At 46.7% G+C, this 18135-nt stretch overlaps 1 protein-coding gene across 5 annotated transcripts in view; it reads left to right on the forward strand.

Annotated features, from left to right (window-relative positions):
- Positions 1–18135, forward strand: part of LOC309847451 (glutathione S-transferase theta-2B-like) — a 151873-nt gene that overhangs the window by 64927 nt on the left and 68811 nt on the right. The gene's annotated exons all lie outside the window — the stretch shown is intronic.

An 18135-nucleotide genomic window follows, 5' to 3' on the forward strand; every position in this document is an offset into this window, starting at 1 on the left:
CTCTGTCAAATAAATAAATAGATAAATCTTTAAAACTGTTATCAGTGGGGTCTGCTTTTACATATGTAGATTCACCGTCATCAGACAAAGTTGTGGCTCTTAATCCTACAGAAAAATTATGGTTGTGATGAAGTTCTAGAATCTAGGTGAGGTTTGGTGGGCTGAGGTCTGAAGCCAATGACCAAGAAAGAATTCTTGAGACATCTTTGGTGCAAAATGGTAGTTTATTAAAGCACGGGGACAGGACCCGTGGGCAGGAAGAGCTGCTGCCCCGGGCCTGTGAGGAGTGGCTGGTTGTATACATAGGAGTTGGGTAGGTGAGGACAAAGGAGTGTTTAGAAGGGCTATTGAGGTTAAGAAGACTATCAGGATATTGAAGTCCTGGTTACTATCAAGCCAAGGCCACTTTTCCTCTAATGAGGCATTAACATAAAGACAACTGGGAGTCTCCTGGTGGAATGTTCCATTCCTGCTATCAAGCATCCTTGTTAGTGAGATTTAGGTTTAGAAGAAATTTTACTTTATTTACTTTTCCTTCTACCTCTGCCTCCTTCATTTTTTTATGGAGGGGAGGGTGACTGTTAGGGCTTGAGGAACTGAGTTATGTGTCTTTGGAAATTGGGCTATTGATAAGGTAACTTCTTTGTTGTAAATCTCAAGGACATTTGCAAACCAAGGGAGACTCCTGCCTTGCAGGACTGTGATCTCTGCAAGTTAACTATTTATCGTTTTATGGCAGTCAGGGGTGCCTGAGGAGTGCTATCCATATTACGGAGGGGAGCAGGTGGAGAGGGGGGGTGTAAGGTGCCAGCCCCTGCACCATCCTCAGCCAGCCTCCTGCTCCCTCATCAGTTGGGGTTCCTGCGTGGCTCAGTCATTAAGTGTCTGCCTTCAGCTCAGGTCATGATTCCAGGGTCCTTCTTGGGATTGAGCCCCACATCAGGCTCCTTGCCCAGCGGGAAGCCTGCTTCTCCCTCTCCCACTGCTTGTGTTCCCTTTTTCGCTGTGTCTCTTTTGTCTCTTTCTCTGTCAAATCAATAAATAAAATCTTTTTTTTAAAAGAGATTTTATTTATTGATTTGACACCTACAGAGAGAGAGAGAGAGAAATCACAAGTAGCCAGAGAGGCAAGAGGCAGGGAGAGAGGCGGGGGAGCAGGCATTGAGCAGAGAGCCCCATGTGGGGTTCCATCCCAGGATACTGAGACCATGACTGGAGCCAAAGGCAGAGGCTTTAACCCACTGAGCCACCCAGGTGCCCCAAATAAAATCATAAAAAAAAAAAAGTAAAGAAAGATTATGGTTATTGATGAGGGAGCAGGAGGCTGGCTGAAGACAAAGCAAAAGCTGGCACCTTGCACCCCCTCTCCACCCCTCCCCTCAGAAATGTGTATGACATCCTCAGGCACCCCTGACTGCCATAAATGAGAAACAAATAGTTAACTTGCAGAGATCACAATCCTGCAAGACAGGAGTCTCACTTGGTTTACAAATCAATAGCCAGAGGCAAATAACTCAGTTCCTCAGGCCCTAATGTCTCCCTCCCCACCATAAACAAAACTGAAGGAGGCTGAGGTATAATGGAATGTAAATACAGTTAAATCTCTTCTAAACCTAGGGGCGCCTGGGTGGCTCAGTGGATTAAGCCGCTGCCTTCGGCTCAGGTCATGATCTCAGGGTCCTGGGATCGAGCCCCACATCGGGCTCTCTGCTCAGCAGGGCTCCTGCTTCCCTCTCTCTCTCTCTGCCTGCCTCTCCGTCTACTTGTGATTTCTGTCTGTCAAATAAATAAATAAAATATTAAAAAAAAAAAAAAAAAAAAATCTCTTCTAAACCTAAATCTCACTAACAAAGATGATTGATAGCAGGATTGTGAAATCCCACCAAAAATCTCCCAACTATCTTGATGTTAATGGCTGGCCAAAAGACAACATTGATCAAGCCCCAAGGCCTCCGGTATCAGGGCACCTTGTATCAGGGCACCTTGTAGGCTAGGCCCTCTTTAGCATATGAAAGTTCCATTGAAACCTCCCTTCCCCTCACCTTCCTCAACCGAAGGGTACATGGCCAGCCATCCCTCACAACCCAGGGCAGCAGCTCTTCCTGCCCCCGGGTCCTGTCCCCATGCTTTAATAAACCACCATTTTGCATCAAAGATGTCTCAAGAATTCTTTCTTGGTCATCGGCTCCGGACCTCAGCCCACCGAACCTCACCTAGGTTCTAGAACCTCATCAGTTATCTTGATGAGGGTGGTCAGTGCGCTTACAGAAAACAACTGACATGTTTTGGAGAATAAATCTCATGTCCATTATGGTACCAGCATATCAGTCCTACAGGTAAAGGACATCTGGCCCAACAGGACAGGATCAATGGCTGTCCTGCTTCAGTGGAGACAGCCTCAGGCTGAGTCTGCAGGATACAGGTAGATTGTGTCCAGGTGATGGGAAAGCACAGTATCTAAATGATGAAGTCCCAGAACCTAAGTCAGATTCGGTGGGGTGAGGAGGTTCGGAGCCGACGACTAAAGAAAGAATTCTTAAGACGTCGTTGGTGCAAAAGGTGATTTATTAAAGCACGGGGACAGGGCCCGTGGGCAGGCAGAGATGCAGCTGCCCCGGGTTGTGAGGAGTGGTTGGTTATATACACAGGAGTTGGGTAGGTGAGGACAAAGGGGTGTCCAGAAGGGCTATTGGGGCAAAGAATACTATCAGGATATTGAAGGCTTAGTTGCTATCAAGTAAAGACAATTGGAAGTCTGGTGGAATGTTACATTCCTGCTATCAAGCATCCTTGTTAATGAGATTTAGGTTTAGAAGAAATTTAACTTTATTTACTTTTCCTTCTACTTCCACCTCCTTCGGTTTTTATGGAGGGGAGGGTAACATTAGGCTTGAGGAACTGAGTTATGTGTCTTTGGAAATTGGGCTATTGATAAAGTAACTTCTTTGTTGTAATCTCAAGGAAATTTGCAAACCAAGGGAGACTCCTGTCTTGCAGGATTGCGATCTCAGCAAGTTAACTATTTATCATTTTATGGCAGTCAGGGGTGCCTGAGGAATGCTACACATATGGAGGGGAGCGGATGAAGGGGGGGGGGGTGCAAGGCGCCAGCTCTTGCTTTGTCCTCAGCCAGCCTCCTGCTCCCTCATCATAAATCTGTATCTATGATCATGGAGGGAAACATACATTAAAGGAACATGATACAATTTTTCATGGCCAGAATACATTGCTATTACTGTAGCATCTCCTCCTTGAGCAGTTACTTCAGAAGGAGTGGGATTGCTGTTGGTGGCTTTGTCACCCAAGCCTTTGCCACTAGTTTCTAAGCAGTGCTGGAGCCAAACCCCTTAGCTCCCCTCACCATAGTGAGGGCAGGGTCAGAGCCAGATTCCACAGCGGTCTTCATTAGCGCAACAATAATAACTGTCCATTTAGATTATATTTTTGTATTCAGACAAGATCGGGTGCGTTCAGGGTGGTATGGCCGTAGACTGGTCGCCCTCCAGAATTGAGTAAAATGACCTTTATCTCTCCTTGATAATCAGGATTATTTCTCTTGATATTTATATTCCTCTTAGCACCAATCTTGAATGCCCCATAATTAATCCAACTGTTTCAGGGGGGCAATGAATCCCTATGCTGGTAGACACAGTTCATTGAATTACAGCTTGTGCTTCTGTCGTGGAATGTAAATCTAGTCCAGCAGACTCGGTGGGGATGGGGGATCTGTAAGATAATTTAGTGTCTGAATTAATATTCCAACATATTAAGGCTGGCTGTAATAATTTTGTCACATTGCTTATTTGCAAATTAGGGGTCTTCATTTGCCCTAATGGAGTTGCATTTTGACCAACAGATCTATCGTTTAAGATTTTTTTTTTTAAGGATTTTATTTATTTGACAGACGGAGATCACAGGTAGGCAGAGAAGCATGCAGAGAGATAGGAGGAAGCAGGTTCCCTGCTGAGCAGAGAGCCCAATGCGGGGCTCAATCCCAGGACCTGGGGACCATTACCTGAGCCTAAGCCAGAGGCTTTAACCCATTGAGCCACCCAGGCACCCCTCCTAATTTTCTTAATTGTTGTTTAAGAGTCCATTTGTCCGCTCCACTGACCCAGCCGCCTGGAGGTAATAGGGAATATGATGAATCCATTCACTATTATAGGAGGCAGGAAAAGGCTTTCACTAACTTACCTGGAAAGCAGGAATCATTATCACTATGGATCTGAATAGATACACCATAATTCACTATAATAGTCTCTAAGGTCTTTTTTTTTTTTTTAATTTTTTTTTATTTGACAGAAAGAGATCACAGGTAGGCAGAGAGGCAGGCAGAGAGAGAGGAAGGAAAGCAGGCTCCCTGCTGAGCAGAGAGCCCTATGCGGGGCTCAATCCCAGGACCCTGGGATCATGACCCAAGCCGAAAGCAGAGGCTTCAACCCACTGAGCCATCCAGGCGCCCTAGTCTCTAAGGTCTTGAAAGCGTTCTGTTGAGTGGCTTGGGCAAATACACAAGATATTAAATATCCTGAGTAAGTGTCCACTACCACACAGATACATTAACAACTCCGGAAGTGGGGTAATGGCCCCACGTATTTTATTTGCCAAATTTGGCTTGGGAAGTCTTCCCTGTTGTATGGTCCTTTGTACTGTTGTGGAATTTTCCGTCTTTGCCAGATCCGACAAACTGGACATTTTAACATGGTTTCTTGTACAGCATCCTGGGGGATGGGTATCCCACGGTCCTGACCCACCTGTGAGTAGCCTGCTCTCCCAAACGCTGCTTTTTCTCCTGAGCCGGTTGCGCCAATCTGGTGTCCGCCAATGGATCAACTGTGTTTACCGCAATTTGGGCTAATGAGTCTGCGACTTTGTTGAAGGTCCGCTCTGCGGAGGTAAGCTCACTGGGATCATCTCCACGGAAGACAGTCATTTTAGTATTTTGGGCCCATTGCCAAATGTCTTCCCATAGGGGTGTTCCCCAAATCTCTCCCGGCAGTGCTTTATCTGTGTTTTTCTCATCACGACATCCACATCATTAACCCATTAGCCACTGACCAGGGTGACACCCAATGTCAGGGTGACACTGTCCCCCTTGTTCTTGATTTAAGACTTGGTAAACAATATAAAACTCTGCATATTGGCTACTCATCCCATCTCCATGTGGTTGTAACTTTTTTTTTTTTTAAGATTTTACTGATTCATTTGAGAGAGCACAACGGGGGGGGGGGGTGCAGTAGGAGAGGGAGAAGCAGACTCCCCGCTCAGTAGAGAGCCCTATGACTGATCCCAGGACCCTGAGATCATGACCTGAGCCAAAGTCAGAGGCTTAACCGACTGAGTCACCCAGGCAACACTGTTAGGTCTCTCTCCCTCTCTCTCTTTTTTAAAAGATTTTATTTATTGGAGCACCTGGGTGGCTTGGTGGGTAAAAGCCTCTGCCTTTGGCTCGGGTCCTGATCCCGCATCGGGCTCTCTGCTTGGCATGGAGCCTGCTTCCTCCTCTCTCTCTGACTGCCTCTCTGCCTACTTGTGATCTCTATCTGTCAAATTAAAAAAAAAAAGATTTTATTTATTTGTTTGAGAGAAAGAAAGTGTGCAATGTGCAAGAGAGAGCATGAGTGGGGTGGGAAAGGGCAGAGGGTGAGGGAGAAGCAGACTCCCCACTGAGCAGGTTGAAATAGACAGGAATGGGATAAAATACAATAAATAAAATAATGTGAGGAATGGGCTTAGGAGAATCAAAAAGATGGCCACTGCAGAGAAACCTTGTGACTGCGGTCAGTCCTGTGACAAAGATCAGCAGTTTTATGTTTAGACATTCTTGTGGTTATCTTTGTTAGAATAGCTTTTGCAGCAGTTTCAGAATGATTGTAAAATTTTATCTACTTGTCTATACAGAATGGTCCGTTTCCACATCTTGTAACCCCACAAATAACTAACCTCCATCTGCTTCTGTGAAACCAACTTGCTTGCTTCGAGATACGTACATTGGCAATTTTTGCCTTTATAAGCTTCAAGCTCCTGCTGCTTGAGGCTGCACTTTTGAGTTGCTGAATCCGGAGTGCAGCCCTGATGTCAGAATAAAGTCTCCGACTTTGTGTAAATTTTTTTTTTTTAAAGATTTTATTTATTTATTTGACAGAGAGAGATCACAAGTAGGCAGAGAAGCAGGAAGAGAGAGAGAGAGGAGGAAGCCGACTCCCTGCAGAGCAGAGAGCCCGATGCGGGACTCGATCCCAGAACCCTGAGATCATGACCTGAGCCGAAGGCAGCGGCTTAACCCACTGAGCCACCCAGGTGCCCGACTTTGTGTAAAATTTTAACCCGTGTCAGAGTGGTGAATCCTGAACGACCTTAAGCCCATAACACCTATGAAGGACTGGATCCCAGGACCCCAGGATCATGACCTGAGCCAAAGGCAGATACTTAACCCGACTGAGCCACCCATGCACACTGTAACATCTTTTTAAGATGGGAACTGTAAATTACAGCCTTCCAAGATGAGCATTATTAATATCTTTTGCCATTCTGTCAGTAAACCAAGCATGATATATTTCTTCTGTGAATTGATCACAGGGCTTCCCCCACAAGATAGGGGAACTAGCTAATGGAACAACATCATTAGAATACATTGACTAATTGGAGTGAGTAGCCATGTCATTCATTTCTTCATGCCCATGTGATATTCCTTTATACTAGGCTTAGCCTTATCTCATATATACCATTTCCATTTAATTATACTCACTTCCTGGGCGTGTCCAATTTTATGGGTAGTGGGGTTTCCTTAAATCCATGGTCTTAACAGGAATGAGGCCTCATCAACACATCCTGACTTCCGGTTACAGGTTCCCTTTCAACTAATGCCCAGCAGCATGCCAGTAATTGTTCTCCAGATGGAGTATAAGACATACTACTTGAAGGAAGCTTCCTAGTGCAGAATCCTAAAGATAGCCGCTTACCACCTTGTTTTTGCCCTGGACTCCAATGAGCACATTCCCTTTCTACTGAGACCTGTGGGTCTGAGAGAGCCACGCCAATGGGCCATAAATCTAAAGCAGTCTCAATAGCCAGTTTTGCTTACTGAAAGGCCTGTTTTGTGGTGGTCTTTTGGCCATGAAGCCCTTTGTCTTAATTATTATCTTCCATAAATCAGGCGTGGAAAAGCCGTCAACTTTCTCACGAGCCATCCCTTTAAGAAGGGCCAGAAACATATCTTTCCCGGAAACCTGGGTTTTCTTTACTTGTGGTTTATCACAGGGAGCTAATCCCTAATCTCCCAATTTGCCTAACTGGGTAATTTTTTTTCACTACTGCTACTGCCCCTCAGAACAATGTGTTACTTAAACTATAACCCCTGGAGGATTTTACTAGTTACCAAGCACATTTAGATATGGTCTTAAGAAAAACATACACTGGCAACTTGGGGAGAAGGACGATATAAGACCGTGAAGCTGGGCAGCTGGGGATGCCTGGCTCGCTCAGGGTGGGCTGAAATACCGCCTGCTTCCCTTTTCCGTTATTGCTCCTTTCTCTTCCCAGAAGCACCCTTTGTTAGTTAGATGAGTCCTTTGAATGTGCTTGGTTAACTATAAACTTTATTCTCCTTCTTGCTTGTCCACAAGACATGTGATTAATGTTTGACCTTCATTGGTTCTTCTGTTGGCTACTGTTTCTATCTAATAAAAATGAGACTGTGTTGTCCTCTGTTCCCAATCTCTTGCAGCTGACTTGTTTGTGCCTAATTCTTCTCCCGTTCACCGACTGGGAAGTGGCACACTACCCCATCAACGAGGCCGTCAGTGTGGTTAAACAGGAAAGTCATGGTTACCTGCTTATGTGCGGGAGGAGTGGTGTTAATTACTCGATTTCTGATTTAGATAGTAAGTGACAGTTCGTTAATGCATCTGCCAATCCCCCCAAAACAGCATGATTCATGGCCTTGTGTCACAATTTTGGCACACAGTCCTTTTTTTTTTTTTTTTAAAGATTTTATTTATTTATTTGTCAGAGAGAGAGAGAGAGCCCGAGTGAGAGCGAGCACAGGCAGACAGAGGCAGGCAGAGTCAGAGGAAGAAGCAGGCTCCCTGCGGAGCAAGGAGCCCAATATGGGACTCAATCCCAGGACGCTGGGATCATGACCTGAGCCAAAGGCAGCTGCTTAACCAACTGAGTCACCCAGGCGTCCTGGCACACAGTCTTTTAAAGAAGACCAAGGTCTGGGACGCCTGGGTGGCTCAGTCAGCTAAGCGTCTGCTTTCTGCTCAGGGCAGGATCCGAGGGTTCTCAGATCAAGTCCCACATCAGGCTCAGTGGGGAGCTTCTGCTTTCCTTCTGCCTACCTCTCCCTCTGCTTGTGTTCTCTGACAAATAAATCTAAATAATGATAATAATAAAAGAATACCAAGGTCTGTGCACAGCAGGCCATGTGTCCTCCATAGGGTTTTTTGGGGGGGGCTCCACAGATGGATGATTCTAACAGAGGAGTTCCATCCATGGGCTTCCCATGGGGCATTCCCATGAGGCACTTGACTCCAATCTCACAGTTCGTTCCTGTGAAATGGTTATTAATTTCTTTTCTTTTTAAATTTATTTATTTGACAGAGAGAGCACGCACAAGCAGGGGAGTGGGAGAGGGAGAAACAGATACTCACCCCCTCCCTGCTGAGCAGGGAGCCCGACACTGGACTCGATTCCAGGACCGGGGGATCATGACCTGAGCCAAGGACAGATGCCTAACCGAGCCACGCCGGTGTCCCTACTTTATTTTCTCTTCACTGAAATCGAGTTTACTGGGCCGTGCTGTCACAATCTCAGCTGGAGTAGCTATACTGACAGAGCTGTAAATATTTTCCTTTGAAATCACAACAGTCCAATATAAGGTGTCTCTGTAGTAAAAGCCTTCCTGACTGAGGAAATTGGTTGCCATGGTAACAAAGAGGCAAATGACCTCTAGAGCCGACCCAGGCCAGGAGGTCCCAGAATATCACCCTCACCCCGCAAGGACGACAAGACGCCCTGGTTCGGATGCATCTTCTCTCTCTTCTCTCTTTATTTCCACAAGTCTACACACTTATATACGCTTACATGACCAATCAGCGAGCAGGGTACAGGAGGGAGCGAATCAGGCTGTGCACCTAAAGGAACAACTTCGCTAGCAACCAATGCTGTTTACTTCCTCTTTGGGTGTTCCACTTAGTCTCAGGAGGCAATCCTAACGTGGCAACTAGCCAGGCGCCATCTGTTAATGGCGGAGGTCGCCCTGGCCAGGGGCCTGCCTCCGACACCAGAAGATGGAAAGATACTAACAATAAGCTAGAGATAACCAGAAGCCCTACTGGGAGCAAGAGATAACCATAACAAGCCCTTTCTGCTCCTTTAAACAGGCTTCCTACCACAGGCTCCCTGCACTACTGTTCCTGCTCTAAGCAGCCCCAGTTCCCCCAGATCAAACCCACCTACCATCAAGCAGCACTGCCCTTGGAAACTGATTGCCCGTGAAATGCCCAAATTCCGAGACCCCCCAAAGACGACCACCAGAGTCCAGAGTCAAAGCCAAACAGCAAGGGTCGTTTATTACGAGTTCGAAACTGGACCTCCGCGCACCCCTTATCTGTGACGCTAAGAGGTCCTGAGCTCAGGATTACAACAGGTTTTATACACTATTTTTGAGGAGGCAGGGACTTAGCATACATCATAGTATCTTGTAACAAATCGCCACATACCGCGGGAAAATCATAAGGCAACTCTATAATATGACTGGCGCGCTACAGAGCGGGAAAAGGCTGGGAACAGATTTTGGTTAGGTCAAAGGGCTGTCATTCTTCAAACTGCTTGGTTGGCGCTGCTAGGGTATGTGTCACCTCAGGATTGGCCGGGGTCTCCCTGTCAATCTGCGGGGCGCCAGATGGTTATTATCTCTTGCACCCAGAGCCGGGTGGGGGGTCCAGGAGCAGTCATTCTGTCACGTCTAACTCTGGGTGGGGGTTTCCCTGGTGCCAGATGGCTGTTATCTCTTGGCCCAGAGCCAGGTGGGGGGTCCGGGAGCGGTCATTCTGTCAGGTTCAATTCTGGGTGGGGGATGTGCGGTTACAGAGTGTCTATAGAAAGTCTGCTGGTTATTTCTCCATCTCCTCATGGGTTAGCAAGCGAAGGTACAGAAGCAGAAATAGCGGTTAGGTGTATAATGGTCATAATTTTATTCCCTAAGCTTCTCACTTACCACAGGCTCCTTGCACTACTATTCCTGCTCTAAGCAGCCCCAGTTCCCCCAGTTCAAACCCACCTACCAGCAGGCAGCACTGCCCTTGGAAACTAACTGCCCGCGGTCCCTACAAAAGCCCTGTAACCCCATTGCCCAGGGTCCAGAACTTGGAGCACGAGCTCAGCTGGGTCTGCCGGGGTAAAATAAATCTGAGTTTCTTACTTCTCTGAGTGTCACTTGGTCATGAAAGACCCCCCCCCCCCATCGTTAACTAATTAACTGCTCTTTTGTTGTGTGGGAGTGCCCCTCGTCCCCTTGCAGTGAAGGGACCCTTCCCCCAGGGTTGAATTCAGTGTGGCTGCTCTTTTGCCTTTCTGTGGCTGCTTGGCTTTTGGGGCATGACACTTGTCTCCTGTTTGAACAAGATACCTTCTCCTAATAGCCGAGGCATGGTCACATAGGCAAGGTGGCTGCATGGTCACGTAGGTCACATAGACGGGGGGCTGCATAGTCACGTAGACAGGATGTCTTTCTGCTGAGTAATAAGGTCAAACTTCCCCTCTTTGTTTCCCCTTCCCGCCTTTCTCTTCGCCGCGAGGGGGTCTTCCAAGGCCAATCCGCTAACACCAAGTATGCCTTTTTTCAAATGTTCAAATTGTCAGCCAATCAGCCCCGTCCCATCCGGGACTTGTTTGTACCTGTCTATAAAAACCCAGCACCACCCCAGCCAGGTGTGCTCAGCTAGCAGGAGCTGCTGACCACCCGCAGGTGCGCACTGACCACCCGCAGGTGCGCGCTGACCACCCGCAGGCGCCTGCGTAACAATAAAGAACCTCTTGCTGTTTGCATCCTGTGGCAGTGTTGAATTCTTGGGTAAGGGAATCCGCGGGTCTTTCAGTCTCTCACAGGTCTGAATATTTTCTGCAACAGTAACAGTTAAAGGAGCAAGTGGCTGAAAATCGTTTTTCATTCCCAGCATGATTCCTTCCGTTTTCACAAAACACCACCAACACTCCCGACAGGCAAAATAACAAAAAAGAAAAACTTTGTGGATACTCTAGAATTCCCAGATATGATCTTACTGGCTTCATTAATCCATCTCTCCACACCACCCTATCATCTGATCCCAACCCAAAATATTTTGATTCGGGGTGATGAAGTTCTAGAATCTAGAATCTGGGGTGAGGTCTGGAGCTGATGACCAAGAAAGAATTCTTGAGACATCTTTGGTGCAAAATGGTTGTTTATTAAAGCACGGGGACAGGACCCTTGGGCAGGAAGAGATGCTGCCCTGATATCCTGAGGAGAGGCTGATTATATACACAGGAGTTGGGTAGGTGAGGACAAAGGGTGTTCAGAAGGGCTGTCAGGGTAGAGAAGACTGTCAGCATACTGGAGACCTGGTTATTGTCAGGCCAAGACTGTTTTTCCCTTTAATGAGGCACTAACGTGAAGATAGTTGGAATTTCCTGGTGGAATGTCACATTCCTCCTATCATAGATCCTTGCCAATGAGCTTTAGGTTTAGAAGAAATTTAACTTAATTTACATTTCCTTCTGCCTCAGCCTCCTTCAGTTTTATGGAGGGGAGGGCGATGTTGATGTTAGTGATGTGGGAAACAGAGGCAGAAGAAAAATTATTAAAATTTCCTTACCTACTGACAAGCCCTTAAAACAGGCAGAAGTGACTCTCCTCTAGGGACTCAACTACCCCCACCTTAAGGCCTTGCTTGGGGCAAAGGGCAATCTTAGCCTGATTGACCCCTACCCCCAACCAGGATCCTATAAGTCTACTTTAACAATTCCTTTGCAACCTTTATCTCTAAACCTCCAAGATAGTGTTGACAATCATTTCCAAGCATATGGCCCACTGATAGACATCTAAAGGGTCTCTTGAGAATGTTTTGTTACCGGTAATAAATAACCTTTTCCCCAAACAATAGCTAGCCCCTCAAGGTCCTAGAAAAAAAAAATTTTTTTTTAAGATTTTATCCATTTGACAGAGATCACAGAGAAGGAGGCAGAGAGAGAGAAGGAGGCAGAGAGAGAGGAGGAAGCGGGCTCCATGATCTGAGCCTAAGGCAGAGGCTTTAATCCACTGAGCTGCCCAGGCGCCCCAAGATCCTAGAAATCTTTTTTTTTTAATTATTTATTTTTTTAAAAGATTTTTTTATTTATTTGTTTGACAGATAGAGATCACAGGTAGGCAGAGAGAGAGAGAGAGAGAGAGAGAGAGAAGGAAGCAGGTTCCCTGCCGAGCAGAGAGTCCAATGTGGGGCTCGATCCCAGGACCCTGGAACCATGACCCAAGCCGAAGGCAGAGGCCTTAACCCACTGAGCCACCCAGGCGCCCCAGATCCTAGTAATCTTGCTTCCAAAATTCTTTAGAGACTTAGGCCATCCCTAACCCCCTCCCAACTTACAAGGATATAATAGACCACTCCTCACATCCCTGAGGCAGCATCTGTTCCTGCCCAAGGGTCCTGTCCCTGTGCTTTAATAAAACCACCTTTTTTTTTTTTAAAGATTTTATTTATTTATTTGACAGAGAGAGATCACAAGTAGGCAGAGAGGCAGGCAGAGCGAGAGAGGAGGAAGCAGGCTCCCCACTGAGCGGAGAGCCCGATGCGGGACTCGATCCCAGGACCCTGAGATCATGACCTGAGCCGAAGGCAGCGGCTTAACCCACTGAGCCACCCAGGCGCCCCCAAAACCACCTTTTTGCATCAAAGATGTCTTGAGAATTCATTCCTACCCATCCACTCCAGACCTCCCCCAACCCAACCTCACCTAGATCCTAGAACTTCATTATCAGGGGTTTAGGAACTGAGTTACTTGTCTCTGGAAGTTGGGCTATTGATAAGATAGCTTTGCTGTAAATCTCTAGGACATTTGTAAACCGAGGGAGACTCCAGTCTTGCAGGATTGTGATCTCAACAAGTTAACTATTTGTTTTTCTTGTAGGGCAGCCAGGAGTGCCTGAGGGATGTCACACTTGTCCCGGAGGCTGGGGGGGGCGGTAAGGTGCCAGCTTTTGCTTTGTCCTCAGCCAGCCTTCTGTTCCCTCATCAGGAGCACCTGGGTGAAGCCTCTGCCTTCTGCTCAGGTCCTGAGCCCAGGATCCTGGGATTAAGCCCCTCTCCTGGGGCTCTCTGCTCAACGGGGAGCCTGCTTCTCCCTCTTCCTCTGCCTGCTGCTTGCCTGCTTGTGCTCTCTCCCAAATAAATAAAATCTTTAAATATACATATATTTAAAGATATTATTTTTTTGACAGAGATCACAGGTAGGCAGAGAGGCAGGTAGAGAGAAAGGAAGGGAAGTAGGCTCCCCGCGGAGCAGAAGGCCCGAAGTGGGGCTTGATCCCAGGACCCCGAGATCACAACCTGAGCCAAAGGCAGAGACTTTAACCCACTGAGCCACCCAGGTGCCCCTTTAAAAAATATTTTGATTCAACCCACCTCTTGCTGTGAATCTCCCTTCTCTTTGGACGGATGCAGCGGTACAGTGTCATTCCATAGTTCTTCATAGACTATTTACAGGAGCCAGAACAGAGCAAGTAACACCCCTATACCCCGTTGGGACACTGTAGTTTTGGAATATAGGTGAGTCCCTGCTCCCTCATCAGTTCCTCCCCGAAACAGAAAAGGGATGTCGTGAATCCTGTCCACTAGTCAATTTCACTGGAAAGAAAAGGTTCATGATAGCTGTACTGAGGGAACGGAAGGCTAGCTGAGCATTGCGCCGAAGCTGACACCTCACAACCCCAGCCCCATGGGAGAGATGCAACTTTCCTCAGGCACTCCAGGCTTCCCTAAAGCTAAGGGAAAGAAAAACAAATGGTCAGCTGATAGAGATCACAATCCTGGCAGGTGCGAGTCTCCCTCAGTTTACAAAATGTCTCAGCAATCTACAAGAACAAAGCATTTCTATCACTCACTTAGCTTCCAGAAGGAAATGTAGATACAATAAACTGTACTTAGGACCTGCAGCACATTGACAGATACTGGAAGTGGGCAGAGTATCACATTCCTCCAGGAAGTTCCCAACTATCTTATGTTAATGCCTTGCTAGAGGGAAAAACAATTTTAACTTGACAATGGCGTGGCCTCAGGTATCCAGAGTCATCTTTAACATATGAAAATCATTTTGACAACTCCCCTTCCCTTCCCTCCCCCAACTCCCAAGTACAGAGTTAGTCGCCCCTCAGATCCAGTGCACAGAAGCTCTTTCTGCCCACGGGTCCTGGCCCCGGGCTTTAATAAATTGCCTGTTTGCACCAAAGACGTCTCAAGATTTCCTTCTTGGCTGGCTCTGCCCTCACCGCACCGAACCTCTCCTATGTTCTGAAACCCCATCAATATTTTTGGTTTTTAAAGGGGGGAAACGGCGCCTGGGTGGCTCAGTTGTGTGAACTGCAATGTAAATATTATAAAGGGTTATTATTATTAAAAAGGCTTCCCATATATTATATAGGAAGTTACAGGTTACCCTGGGTCAGAGGTCGAGGAAGAGACTGGGTGCTCTACACCTGTGGCTCGTGGTCTGTCCAGTCCCGGAGTGCTGGGAACCACAATGTTGGGATGTTGTGCCCTCAGGCTTTTAATGTGTTACCCATTGATCACCTTCCTTGCCTTCAATGCTGGTGTAACTGTGTCAAAAGCAGGAGACAGGGGTGCTTGGGGTAAGTGTTTGCCTTTGGCCTCTGGTCATGATCCCCAGGTCCTGGGATTGAGCCCTGCAGTGGGTTCCCTGCTCAGAGGGGAGTCTGCTATCTCCCTCTCCCTCTGCCCTTCCCCGCTAATCATGCCCACTCTATCTCAAAATAAATAAAATAAAATAAGAGCCCCTGAGTGGCTCAGATGGTTAAGCTTCTGCCTTCAGCTTAGGTCATGATCCCCAGGCTGGGATCCAGCCTGAATTGAGTTCCCTGCTCAGGGGAGATGCCTGCTTCTTCCTCCACCTGCCGCTCTGCCTACTTGTGTGCTCTCTCTGCCAAATAAAACTTAAAATTTAAGAAGCAGATGACGTTCCATGTCTTAGAATACATATCCTCCCTAGAGTAGAAGGAAAGTAACATTTTACCATGAGGTTCAGACCAAGAGAATTCCATAGGCCTTGTTAAAATAGTTATGAACTCTGCATCAACACACTTTGTTGAAACAGTTACCCTCCTTATAAGCCTCCGCACATAATTAACTTTCACAATTGTTTCATTGTGTTCAGCCTATTATAAAAAAGCATGTAGATTTTGCCATTTGTTTGGGTCTGAAAGCTCCCGACACATGAAACTTGTATTAAGCATATTTGTATGCTTATCTCCCATTGAACATATGTCATTTACTTTTTGGCTAGAAAAACTCGAAGAGGGAAAAGATAAAATCCTGACTTTCCTACATGGTGTTTATTTTTTTTTAAAGATTTTATTTATTTATTTGACAGAGAGAGAGATCACAAGTAGTCGGAGAGGCAGGCAGAGAGAGAGAGAGGCAAACAGGCTCCCTGCTCAGCAGAGACGCTGAGATCATGACCCAAGCAGAAGGCAGCAGCCCAACCCACTGAGCCAACCAGGCGCCCCTCCTACATGGTGTTTAAAACAACATCATCATCAACAAAAAACCCAGAAATCTGAGGGTGGGGGAACTCCGGGCTCCTGAGTTCGAGCCCCACGTTGGGTGGAGAGATGACTCAAAACTAGTCTTTTTAAAAAAGATTTTATTTTTTTGACAGACAGAGATGGCCAATAGGCAGAGAGGCAGGCAGAGTGAGAGGAGGAAGCAGGCTCCCTGGTGCGGAGAGCGCCGGATGAGGGGATGGATGTGGGTCTCCATGTGGGGCTTGATCCCAGGACTCTGGGATCATGACTTGAGCCGAAGGCAGAGGCTTTAACCCACTGAGCCACCCAGGCGCCCCTCAAAACTAGTATTAAAACACACACACACACACACACACAGGCCCCATTTAAAGCGACTTCCCAGAACTGGGTGCTTAATATCTACTCTAACAGCAACGTTAACTTCCCCCAGAAATGTACCTTTAATTGGTTAGTTAGTATACTATCTAGTATAATTTTTCCATCATTATCAATGACTTGGCCACATCCAGGTCCTCTCTATCCCCCAAAGAAAGATGAAGTAATCTGCATACGACACTCTGCTTTCCCTCCTTGAAAGCAGCTTCCCTCATCTGGAAAAGACTTTCATTTGCTGGTTAACTTTTTTGTCCCTATTGTCCTTGTATAAAAAACATTTTGTATACCCCGTTGGAGCACCTGTCTACTTCCTAGCTGGGACGCTGCCCATTCATTGAATTATTGAATAAAAGCCAATTGTATCTCCTAATTTACTTGGTGGAATTTTTTCTTTCTCTTTCTGCTGGAACACAATCAAATCCTCCCCTATGTGACTGGGATCCTGACGGATCCTGTGAGAAAACTCCAGGACATGGAGAACAAAAGTCTACGTGGGCTGGTGCCCAGAACAGACATGGGATACCTGGAGTGCTTTCATGTCCTCCTTTAGAACAGATGGATCTGGTAAGTGTGGAGAATCATTAACTTGTTCTCATTTGAAGCTGAGAGATAATCGTTGTTCACTTGTCCCACAGGATCGCTTGCATATAGCCCACATCCTGCTCATGGCTCATGGACCCCACATCAGGCTCTCTGCTCACAGGGAGCCTCCTTTGCCCTCTATGTCTGCCTCTCTGCTTACTTGTGATCTGTCAAAAATTAAAAAAAAAAAAAATCTTAAAAAAAAAATGTGTATCGATCAGTCCATGTAATTCCCCTCATCATTTCAGCTCCCATCACCAGGTTTCGCATCTCCCGAAAGTGACACTTTTAAATTTTACTTATTTGACAGACGAGAGAGGGTCAACAAGCAGGGGGAGTGGGAGAGGGAGAAGCAGGTTTCCGGCAGAGCAGGGAGCTGGATGGGGGGCTCAATCCCAGGACCCTGGGATGAGGACCTGAGCGGAAGGACTGATCCACCCAGGCCCCTACTTGGTGGAATTTTTTTTACATAACAATGGTTTGGGTTTCCTTTCAGTACTTGGATAAACAGCTTTCTGAGCGGCTTCCCACGCAGGAGTGAGATCTGTTGTGGGAAAGTATTTGCCTCCCCGCAATGGAAAGCAGAACATCCCATCACTCCGGTCTTCTGCAGAAAGCACTGCAAAGCGGCCTAGCGAGGAGACACCACTCCCCCTCAAAAATCTGTTTCCCTCACCAGAGCTTAGAATATGGTTTTATAGGGGCGCCTGGGTGCCTCAGTGGGTTAAAGCCTCTGCTTTCGGCTCAGGTCATGATCCTGGGGTCCTGGGCTGGAGCCCCACATATCGGGCTCTCTGCTCAGCAGGGAGCCTGCTTCCCCGCCCCTCTGTGCCTACTTGTGATCTCTGTCAAATAAATAAATTAAAAAAATATATATATATAGTTTTATGAAAGTTGGGCTCACTTACATATTGATGAAAAGGGCGGGGACATTTAGGACTACTCATGAGGAAGGATGGAGCATGCGCATTGAGCAAACCTGAGATTGAACATTGAAATGAGGCAAATGAGGCCCCTGACATTAGGTTCTCAACTTTGGACAAGGGAAGGGGCTCTGTACGTGCCCTCTACAGACTAGATGAATGCAGGGTGTCAGGGAGGAAAACTTCCTCTACCATCAATGTCTTCTGGCTGGACTAAGAATTCAATTTACATAAGACAGGTTAACAGGAGAAAAAAAAAGTTTAAGTTCCTGGAAGCCCATTAATGAAACCCAAGGAAATGACTGAGGCAGGCAAGGTTTATACATTTTAGACAAAGAGACAATACATTTGTGAGGAATTTACAGGATAAAGGAAACAGGTATTAAGGGAGCTTTAACTAGTAAGGAGTTCTAAACAGAATTTAGGCTGACAGCTGATCACTTACAAGGTTTGTCCCGA

The sequence above is a fragment of the Mustela nivalis genome (genome assembly GCF_964662115.1).
Source record: "Mustela nivalis genome assembly, chromosome: 14".
In the NCBI taxonomy this organism is placed as follows: domain Eukaryota; kingdom Metazoa; phylum Chordata; class Mammalia; order Carnivora; family Mustelidae; genus Mustela; species Mustela nivalis.